The 10,760-nt window shown below is 38.9% G+C and overlaps 1 pseudogene; it reads right to left on the bottom strand.

The window, feature by feature from the left end:
* Positions 1–5,056: 5,056 nt before the first annotated feature.
* Positions 5,057–5,929, bottom strand: LOC100943651 (annotated as a pseudogene).
* Positions 5,930–10,760: the final 4,831 nt, after the last annotated feature.

Raw genomic sequence — 10,760 nt, forward strand, 5'->3', positions numbered from 1 at the left:
ACTCACTTACTAAAATAAAACATGAAGAAATGCCAAACGTAGACAAGGAAGAATAATATTTCTACAAATTACTTTGATAGCGGCATATGGAAACCCGCATAACTTGAACCAATAGAGAAAGAAACATGTTCTAATAACATATTCTCAATGCTTATAAGATCCAAAGATCTAAAATATCTCAAGTCTAAAAGATCATCACATTTGTATAATAACTAATAATCTTTTTCTTCCATTCTCAATATAAAGGTTTTATTTAAAAAAAAAAAAACTTATTCCCATGTTTTGGCTAAAAAAAAATTCTGTACAATACAGAAGCATTTTAATATACACTCAGAAAGAAGATGTTTGAGTTTAAAGTAAAATACATAACAGTTTAAAAATTATCCTATAAATATGTTAAGATGTATTATGTACATATGTATATTTTTTTACATATTTTACATATGTAAATATGTAAGATGTATTAAATTACAGTGACAGTTACTTTTTAGGCTCATCATTAGCCATTAGGAACTACCACGCTTGCCTGGGTGAGGAGGTTCTCTACTCTGGCTTTTTTCCCATTTCATTTTATAATAAATGCTGACTGTGCAAGATAAACTTAGCCTACTCTTAAATGCCATACACCTGCACCCTCATGACTCATTTGCTCCCTAGAATAGATTATTAACATTTCAAAAAGGGACTATATTACACAAGGAGGATATGATATTATATATTTTTTCATGGGAGTAAAATGTATTGTGAGGATGGAAATTATTAACAAGTCATCTAAAAAGAACCCCGTCATGAGTCCCCAAAGACATCTAAGCCAGGCTAACCTTTTTATTTTAAAGAATGAGATAGGTTTATCAAGGTAAGAATATAATTTCGTCAAACTGTCAATTTCCCAAGAATAAATCTAGCACCTGCTAATCCTTTCCTTTCCTATCCTTCTCCCACCACCTAATGATACTTTTAATTACTTCTCAGGCAATGTGTGTATGGGGGTGTTTAATATAACAAAGATAAAATATCCTTTCATTATCCCTAACTTGGAGAAAGAGCTGCATACGCATATGGTCTTGGGTTAGATCCTGAGGCAACCCAAACAATCAGAAATCCAGAATCTTCTATTTTGGCAGTGCTGTTGCCTTTAAAGAATTTACTGAGTTATTGCCAGTCACAAAGAGGAGGGCATGTCAGAAAAATTACTCCTGTTTTGTTTTATTGATTCAAATGGCAGTTATTTTTTTGGACACCAATTTAGAAGTTGGTGTCAATTTTACACAATTTTTATACTGTGTTAAATTGTGGTATAATCTCATTCATATCTAAACACATACATACACTAAATGTGAATTTGCCTGTGGTTTTGTTATGACAAGACTGTCAGCAATGAAGATTACAGAATTCAGAATGGAACCAAATTCAGGGAATCAAGGTATGACTTGGACAAAAGTTAGAGGTCAAGTATCAGAAAAGGCTGGAAACTGAGAACTGAATTAGAACTAGATCAAAAGCTAGGCAAATAACCAAGGGTTATAGAGAATGTAGTTGCCAAAGATTAAGACAACTTAGTGCATGGAGGACTAGGAGCTATGATAATATGGCTCAGCACCTATAGCTCAAGCAGCTAAGGCGCCAGCCACATAAACCAGAGTGGTGGGTTTGAATCCAGCCTGGGCCTGCCAAACAACAATGACAACTACAACCGAAAAATAGCTGGGCATCGTGGCGGGCGTCTGTATTCCCAGCTACTTGGGAGGCTGAAGCAAGAGAATCGCTTAAGCCCACCAGTTGGAGGTTGCTGTGAGCTGTGATGCTGTGGGGCACTCTACTCTACCCAGGGTGACAGCTTGAGGCTCTGTCTCAAAAAAAAAAAAAAAAGAATGTGAGAGACCAAGATGAGAAAGAATAAACTAGAACCAGATCAATGAGGACACTTCTGACATTTCCTCCTAAAATAAAAACCAGTTCCGCAATATGATAGCCCAGGACCTAAAAATCAAAGGTAATTCACATGTGAAAATTCTAAATGGATTAATCTGATTAGATGTGACATTCAAAGGCAGCGTGAACACCGTTCCTCAGTCCCTGGGCATCCCCTCTGCAAATCTTATAAGCTGATGCCTGGGAACTTTTGTGAGAGAAGCATTTCAAAGTTCAAGGTAGACAATGGATATGCATTAAGCACTACAAATGTCTGAGTTCCTCGCAAGTTTCTAATGTGTTTTTACCTTTGTAGGAATATTTGTTTAAAACGCTCTAAGTGACCATTCATACACATTACTTCTGGAGAAACCTAACAAACGATCCCACTACTCAAAGAGAGATGCAAAATTGACTTCTATGAATTTTTATGAACACTCAGAGGATTTTCAAACCAAATAAGTCTTTCCCATTGGCAATTAAACAGCTTTAGAAAAGTCAATGACAATTCTACTTGATTTTGAGCTTGAAGTTCAAATCTATTCATTTTTTGTTTAGTTCCAAAAAAAAAATAAGAACTATTCTCCCGAAAGCATATAAGGAGGCTTAAAAGAAAATGGAGGTGAAATATTAGAACATTTAGGTCTTGAGGATGCTAACTACCCGAAACGGACATACATTTTCTTATCTGACCATAAAAAGCAAGAGAGAAAAGAAAAATGTAATGAGATTTGTGAGAGCAACACAAACGTAAAAAAATCAATTATTGATCAATTGTCTACCCCAAATTATGGTGTCCGTAGGTTATAAAACAATCATTGACAAAACCTCTGAAATAGCATTTCAGTTTTACGGGGAAGAATTGAAAAAGACCATACCATATCACACAGGTTCTTAATAATGCAGATTTTCCCATTACATTCGTCTTTACCTGTCTTTCTATATTCATTCAGGAAGCAATAACTTCCAGTGCTGAATACTAAGAGGAGGATAAGTGGTGATGCATTGCTTCTTAGTGGTAAATTCAATCTTCAGTAAGAGCAGAGTGAAGCATGCTCTCGAGAGATTATACTAAGGAACCATCTATAACACATTATCCAAATTTCAAAATAATCCAAAAATAAATTTATTGCCTCTCACATTAAGAACCAAAAACTGAGAGCAGAAGAAATTTCTCACTCTGTCCACAAAGCCGTGCTGAATAAATGTTTGCTGTACACCAGAAATTTGCTGGAGGTTGTGCTCATGAAGTTGGTTGCCAGCTTAAGAGCTGATATGGGAATTCCAGCAATAAAGGTGTAGATAATATATAAACTCAAAAAGAATGAAACTATCACATTGCTTGACAAATACCAGGCCCAGGGAAATAATTCCTCTTTCAAGTTTGAGACATCTGAAAGAAATGGGGGAAAGGGGACCTTTAAAATAATAATAAAAAAAACTCTCTGCAATATATTAGAAAGAACTTAGCTGTTATCCTGAAAATACATGGAAATTTCTACCTTTAAATAACAATTATCCAAGAAATAAAAGTTTATATTCTTTCTGGTTTGATTATCTCAGTAAAATATAAGTAATCACATAGTGAAGTAAGAGAAAGCCCAAGATGAAAATTGATCTAGCAGAGAAAAAAATACAGAGAAACCCCCAAAAGAAACACAATAAAATATAAAGTAGTTCAAATATGTATTAGAGCATGGAAAGAGATTTAAGATTGTAGAAATTTCATCAGTAACAACCTAGAAAAAAAATGATAGATACAGTGAAAGAGAAAATTCAACATCTGAATAATCACCACCACCGAGAAAGAAATCAGAAGAAATGAACAGTAATCATCAAAGACATATCAGTAGGAAAAAACAACAATGCCCCAAAGTGGAAAAAACCAAAAGCACAGAAAAGGATAGATCGAAAAGAGTTACCAAATTCTAAGCAACATTAATTCTAAATAGGCTTAAGTAAATATAAATTACACAATTTTTTAGATTCTAGTGTAATTTATAAAGTTTCAGGCAGATGAGAGAAATAGATTACATTTAGAGAATCAGAAAGAGGCCTGTCTTATCAAGTTCAGAACACCAGAATTATCTTCAGAACTGGGGGAGAAAAAAAGATGTGGTAATTATTTCATACCCAGACAAGATAACATGACCCAATGGCTCCGAGCATACACTACCTAAAAAATTGAACAAAAAATGTTCTTCAGAGTATGGAAAGTAAAATAAAAAGAATGAGAAACTAGAAATATAAGAGGACTATGTCAAGCCATTTAAAATATCAAACACCTGCATAGACCGCATGTTAGTTAGGGAGAAGTTTAAAAGAAAAAGAAAAAAACTGCAGAATACAGTGGCTGAGGCAAAACTGAAGTTTCTGCATTGTAGAATGTTGAGCAGGAACGAAACAAAACAGAAAAAAACAAAACAAAACAAACCCCCCTGCATGCTCCTTCTCTCTCACAGGTGTCTAGAGGGAGAAGGAAGCAGTTCCTGGTAGGGAGGCAGACAGTCCATTATGTCTCATGATGACCCAAATCCTTCAATCTGTATGATCATGTCTTAGAGTGCTCGTGCACATGGTGAGAGGTGGCACAGACAATCATGTCCATACCCCAGGAAAACTGGAAAACAGAGGGCGTCAAAAACAAGCCATCTCCTTGGAAATTGCACACTTTACTTTGCTCACATACAGTGGAGCAACACTTAGTGACATGATCCCACCTCGCCAAAGGGGGATTAGAAATTAGAATCTCTAGTTGATTGAAGATGTGGCCTATCGAAACTCAAATTGCATTTGTGTGGATGGGGGGAGGCCTATTTGAAAAAAAAAAAAAGCTGTGGAGAGCAGATTCTGGCTTTCAATTTGCTAACTACTGTCCCAGCCACATATGATATAAAATTAAAAGCAAAACCGAACCTGAAGTATGAAAGAAAAACATGAAGTTTGAAATCTGTAACCAAATAAAAACAGTAATTAACATTTATAACACTAAATTGCATTTCAGAATCAAGAAGTGGTAATGGAAAAGGAAATATGCTGAATTCTTTATTTTATATAAGTTCCAAAAATTCTTTTTTTTTTAAGGTGATTTTTATTTTCCACCAACCTTATTTCCATCTTGTTTAAGAGCTTGTGGAAGAACAGCTTAAGACCCCTCAGAGGTTGTTCCCACCCATTCAGTGGCTGAGCAGTGGGAGCTGCAGACCAGTCTCTGTGGCAGGCTGGGCACTCCAGTCTTCAGTGGAGATCTGCTGAATAGGCACAGGAGCTGCCTGCAGTCTTCTGACCAGACTGCAGCTTCTGGTTGAGTAGCAATAAACTCAGGAGCTAGAGCAATCCATTCCCCTGAAATTCCTCCTGGGTCATAACTCTTTCATTGGCAGCCTGCTCTTCCTTTACAAATCTCTTCAGGATTTCTGTAGAAATAGAGATCAGGCACGAACCCCCATGGGTGTTCCTGGGAAATGGAACACCCAGTTCTCAGGCATGCAGAGAACTTCCCAGCATCCACCACATTCACTGAGTGGGCTCCCTTGTTGTTACAGGGCTGGTGATGTCCACATAATGCAGAGGAGAATCCCTGTTACACAGAGCAAGGGTAGGCAGGTTACCATAAGACGCCTCTGTGAGAGGCTGGTGGTCAGCCCTGGGATCAGTACCACTAGAAGACCAGGCTCCCAGAAGGCTGCCTGGATCTGGTTAGTGAAGGTTGCAGGAGTGAAGCAGCCAGCAACAGGAGTGGCTCCAGTGGCAGCAGCAAACTCCAGCACAGCTCACTAGCCAGTATTACTGGAGGATATGACGCGGATATCAGCAGGGCGTTCAATGGCACCAGTGGCCCACGCTGCTTTTCCCAGGTCCTCTTCAGATTTGTGATGTAGATGTCATCACTTTTCCTTTTGTAGCTGTACTGCTCCATTTGGAAGTCAAGGTTGGTGACAGCTAAGTGGGTACCTCGTGCAAGCAATTTGAAGACATCCTCCTCCTTCATTTGTAGCACATCAAGGGCTCCAGACATTGTGAAAAGTTTCCCTTTAAGTTACTGTGGGAATCCAGAATAAAACCGTATGGACCCTCCCTGAGCAGTGAGGCAAGGTCTTATTCTGAAATCTATATAACTAGGCAAAATTTTAGTTTTAGCCTTTAACTTCTGTTTAAAGTTAAAAGAAAATGTTTATTCTTCAATCACCAGAAAAAGTAAAAGAAGATGCAGAGAAAAAAAAAATCTAATAGCAAAGAAACATTTTAAATAAAAAAAAGAAAGATAGAAATAAGATTACTTGAAAAAGTTCGGAGTTTGGACCAACAACCAAAAAACCCTTCAAAACTCACACCTAACGTAAGGAAACAGAAAGATTTATCAGGCAAAATCAGACCAAAGCAACTAGCGATATAACAAAAATCAGGTTAACAAAATTAAACTGAATGTCACAAAGCAGTAGAAAGATACTTAGTTATGTTGATCAGCAACTTACTTCACAGCAAAGATTAAACAGTCATGAACTTCGATGCTGAAAGTAGAAGGCAAATGCTGATGGAAAATTGTTTTTGTTGTGAGAATTTAGAACAACTCTCACTCTTTTACCAAAGAAAGATTGACCAAGACCTTATAAAAGTTTGAATAGTACAATTCTTAAGGTTTTTATTAGACAAAGTAAAGTTTATTATACAGAGAACACTCACAAAAATATTATTATGTAGTAGCTCATGGAGCTAATCTCAGTAAATGCCAAGAAACAATATGTTATACAGCTCATATTCTCTTGCTGCAAATGAAAATTGGTAATCAACAAAAATTTTTTTTAGAAAACCACTTGGAGATATAAAAATGTCTAGGACTTAATAACTCTGGGATGAATGGAAAAAGAAAAACCACAAACATAAAGTATATTTTTAAATTAAATACTCTTGTTATTAAATAAAAATGGAAGTAAATGAACTCACAATTCAACTCCAAATAGTTAGAGGAAAACATCTTAAGAAAACAAGATGAGTAAAATCATTCACTCTTTATTTCAATCTTTTATTCAATGAATATTTTCACAAAGGCCTATTACGTTCTGGACACTTGTTCTAGGCACTGAGGATATAGGGAACCTATATTTTAGTGAGCAATAAATAAGCAAACACACAAATAAGTAATTATATAATAATCTTATAGAGAGATCAATGCTGTAAAGAAAAACAGAATAGGGCAAGGTGTTAGAGACTGAGAAAGGTGGGAAGGAGCTGCCATTTTAGACAAAATCTAAAGGTTATCTGAAGGTTATTAGAAGGTCTATCTGAAGAAGTGACATTTGAAATCGATTTGAAAGAAAGAAGTGAGCAAGACAAGCAAATGTCTGGTGGAAGAATTTGATGAAACAATGCAGAATTGGCAAATCAGTACACTAAGAGCTGATTCTTAGAAAAGTTGTTTACTCACCTCTGAAAAATATTACCAAGAAATAAAAAAAGAAAGCATGCCCATACAGATACAACTGTAAGAGACTATAACTGCAAACATAAAAGAGACTTTTAAAAAATAAGTGAACAAATGATATCTCCTAGAGCATTGACTTTTGCTCTGGTAATATTAAGAGGTGTGAATGTATCTCCAAAATGATAAATGCTGAGATATTAGCTCAGCTTTCCTTTAAATCACACCTGTAAAAAGCCATGTGATTCCTAGCACATCCTCACCCAGCCATTTAACTGCCTTTTCAAGCTGTGCTAAAATTTTCTCTTCTTTAATGGCCATTTTCCTCGAAGAAACACACATTTCATCACTTACAGAGTTGCTATTGACAAGCAGAGAACAACAAAGCCACAATGAGATAAAAGTGCTGGACTCAGACCCAGGCTTGCTTAGTCCAAATTCTTATCTCAGCAAAATTTCAAGTTCCTTATGTCATGGCTATTAGAGGCCAGTTGGAAGGAGCTGAAACCAAAATATATTGAATCTACTAAATAATTAACATGACTATGAATAAAAAAAACTCGAATGATATATAATTTTCTAAGAAAATCAATATTTTAAAAATTAAATCGAGAAATAGACAACTTAGGAAATAGGGATTTAAATTGGATGTTCCTGTGGTCTGGGAATTTGTTTAAAGAAACTCCACTTTAAAGAGAATGCTAAGGAATTGCCAAATATCCACTCTGGGGCTTATTAAAAGAAATCAGAATGAGAACTGATCCCTTCACCCCCATTTACCCACCTCCAGCTTATTTAAAAAGAACACAATGTTAAAGAAAGTTAATGTACTACAGAATTGATCTGAGATGTGAGTTTTGGGCTGACTAAGAATATTTGCAAATTTTTCCTTCTATTTTCCACTTTAATCTCATTAGGGGAAGTCTGTAAGAGGATCCGTCATAGAGATCAGGTGTGCCTAAAAGGAGAGGAAACTGGCATACGCTTCTCTTTGCACCAGTCCTGCCTAGTGCAGAGCAGAGTATGGCAAGACAGCTGGGGGAGAACCCAGCACATCCCACATGTGACCTGTAACTGACTTGAACAGGTGGCAAGAACCAGACACGGAGGGAGAGCAGCAGAGGAGCGCCTTCCCTTGGACCATTTCAAGCAGGTCTTGTGGTCTTGAAGGTGTGCTTCAAAGGGTAGCCTGAGGACCCCACCATTAGAGACTTCAGGTGCACAGCCAGGGAGGCAAAGAAGTGCTGCAGTGCTCCAAAGAATTAATACCTGCCTGCAGCATGTGAGACTTTGGCCACTCTCCTCTAGACTCCCCACATCCCATTCCATCTCTGTGGGGGTCAAGAACAGCAGATAAAGGGAGAGGAAGAGGGACAACCCAGGGTGAGGAGCAGTAAAATAACAAACTATGCAGGCGGCGCCTGTGGCTCAAAGGAACAGGGCACCGGCCCCATATGCCAGAGGTGGAGGGTTCAAACCCAGCCCCAGCCAAAAACTGTAAAAAAAATAAATAAATAAATAATAACAGACCATGCCAGGGCCCTCACTGCCTGTCTCCAGTCATGGGCCATGCCTGGTGTTGGGCTGCAGGGAGGGTTAGAGGGGGAAATGCTTTGAATGTGATGCAGAACTAGGACAAAGAGCACACTGAATGCCTGAGGATAGTAGTAGTAGTAATTACCAACAACACACATGTTCTTATGTCTAAAAGTGACAAGAAAACCATGGGATTTGAAACAGAGTTCCTCCAAGAGGAGGAATAGAGATCATCAGAACCTACTCAAAAGCCTGGTCCAAATCACTGTTGTCACCTTCCTTGATATTTGCAATCAACTTTTTACATTTTTTTTTATTAAATCATAGCTGTGTACATTAATGCAGTCATAGGGTACAGTGTGCTGGTTTTATATACAATCTGAAATATTTTCATCAAACTGGTTAACATAGCCTTCATGGCATTTTCTTAGTTATTGTGTTAAGACATTTATATTCTTCCCCTAGTAAATTTCACATGTACCCTTGTAAGATGCACCGTAGGTGTGATCCCACCAATTACCCTCCCTCCACCCAACCACCCACTTCCCTCCCCTCCCTCTCCCCTTTCCCCTTCTTCTTTTTAACAGTCACACTTTTGCCACTGTGCTCCTTCAGCCTGTTTTCAATAGAGAATCCTAACTAGCCTCCTAAAAATTACATTAATAAGCATTTGCTAAAATAATGGTGGAGGGAGGGAATGAAGAAATTTAATTCTCAAGTAAACAACTAAGTAAAATAAGCATTTGATATAACCTACTGTATACTTCTCAGCAGTGTTATTAACAGGTTGGTAGACATGCTCTCCTACCTACACCGACAGACCCACAATGAACTGTGCCTCCCAGGATGTATGTCTCTCTCTAGTTCTGACACTGCACTCAATTCAGGTAGCCATGAGTGTAAAGTGAAACCAGTCAGCATGTTTGCATGTATATATTTTTTTCACAACTGTTATATCCAGCTTTTGTAACAGTGCCTTGCACAAAGTGAGATAGGACTAGTAGGGTAAATGAAATAAACATGATATGATCCCATGACATGCTTTTCATGTCTAAAGGTGTAATTTAAAAAATTGATATATATGGGATGTAATGTTCAAATATGACCATACACGGATTCTGGGAAGATGGCCGACTGGTAGCAACCCTGGTCAGAGGCTCCTGAGCAAAGGAAGAAAAACTGGGTGGAATCAGAATCTATGAAGCCAAAGACAGGGAGCTGAGCCAGAAAGAAGTTCGGCAAGCTATAAATCCAAGGAAGATCATTTAAGAACATAAAATACAGGTACAAAGGGGCCCCAGAACTTCTTACTAGACCCGCCCCCCTTCCGCGGGTGGCAGGCGGCCGCAGAGAAGCCCCCTGTGCCAGGCAGCCACAGAAGTACTTGCTAGAGCTTAGCACACCCCCGCCGGTGGTGGCGGATGAGTCCCCCACTCCAGGAGGGCCTAGAACTGCTTGCTACAGCCGCGCACCCCACGGGTGGCAGAGAAGCACCCTGCCCCAGGGCTCTGGGCAGGTCCAGAACTGCTTGCTAGAGTTGCAAGCTTCCCGCGGGTAGCGGGTGGCCGGAGTGGAGTTCCCCTGCTCTGGGCAGCCACAGAAGTACTTGCTAGAGCCTAGCACACCCCCGCAGGTGGCTGCAGACGAGTCCCCCACTCTGGGAGGGCCCAGAACTGCTTGCTAGAGCTGTGTGCTCCATAGGTGTCCTACGGGCAGTGGCGGAGGAGTCCTCTGTTCCAGGCAGACCCCAAACAGCCTTCTAGAGACACGCACACCCCACGGGGGCCAGCAGAGGAGTTCCTTGCTCCAGGCACCTGTGCTGGGTGGGCCCAGAATTGCTTGCTAGAGCCACGCACACCCTGCAGGAGGCAGTGGAGGAGTCTAGCGCTCTGGG

Source organism: Otolemur garnettii, unplaced genomic scaffold (genome assembly GCF_000181295.1).
Source record: "Otolemur garnettii isolate 467f Iridium unplaced genomic scaffold, OtoGar3 scaffold00041, whole genome shotgun sequence".
Taxonomy (NCBI): domain Eukaryota; kingdom Metazoa; phylum Chordata; class Mammalia; order Primates; family Galagidae; genus Otolemur; species Otolemur garnettii.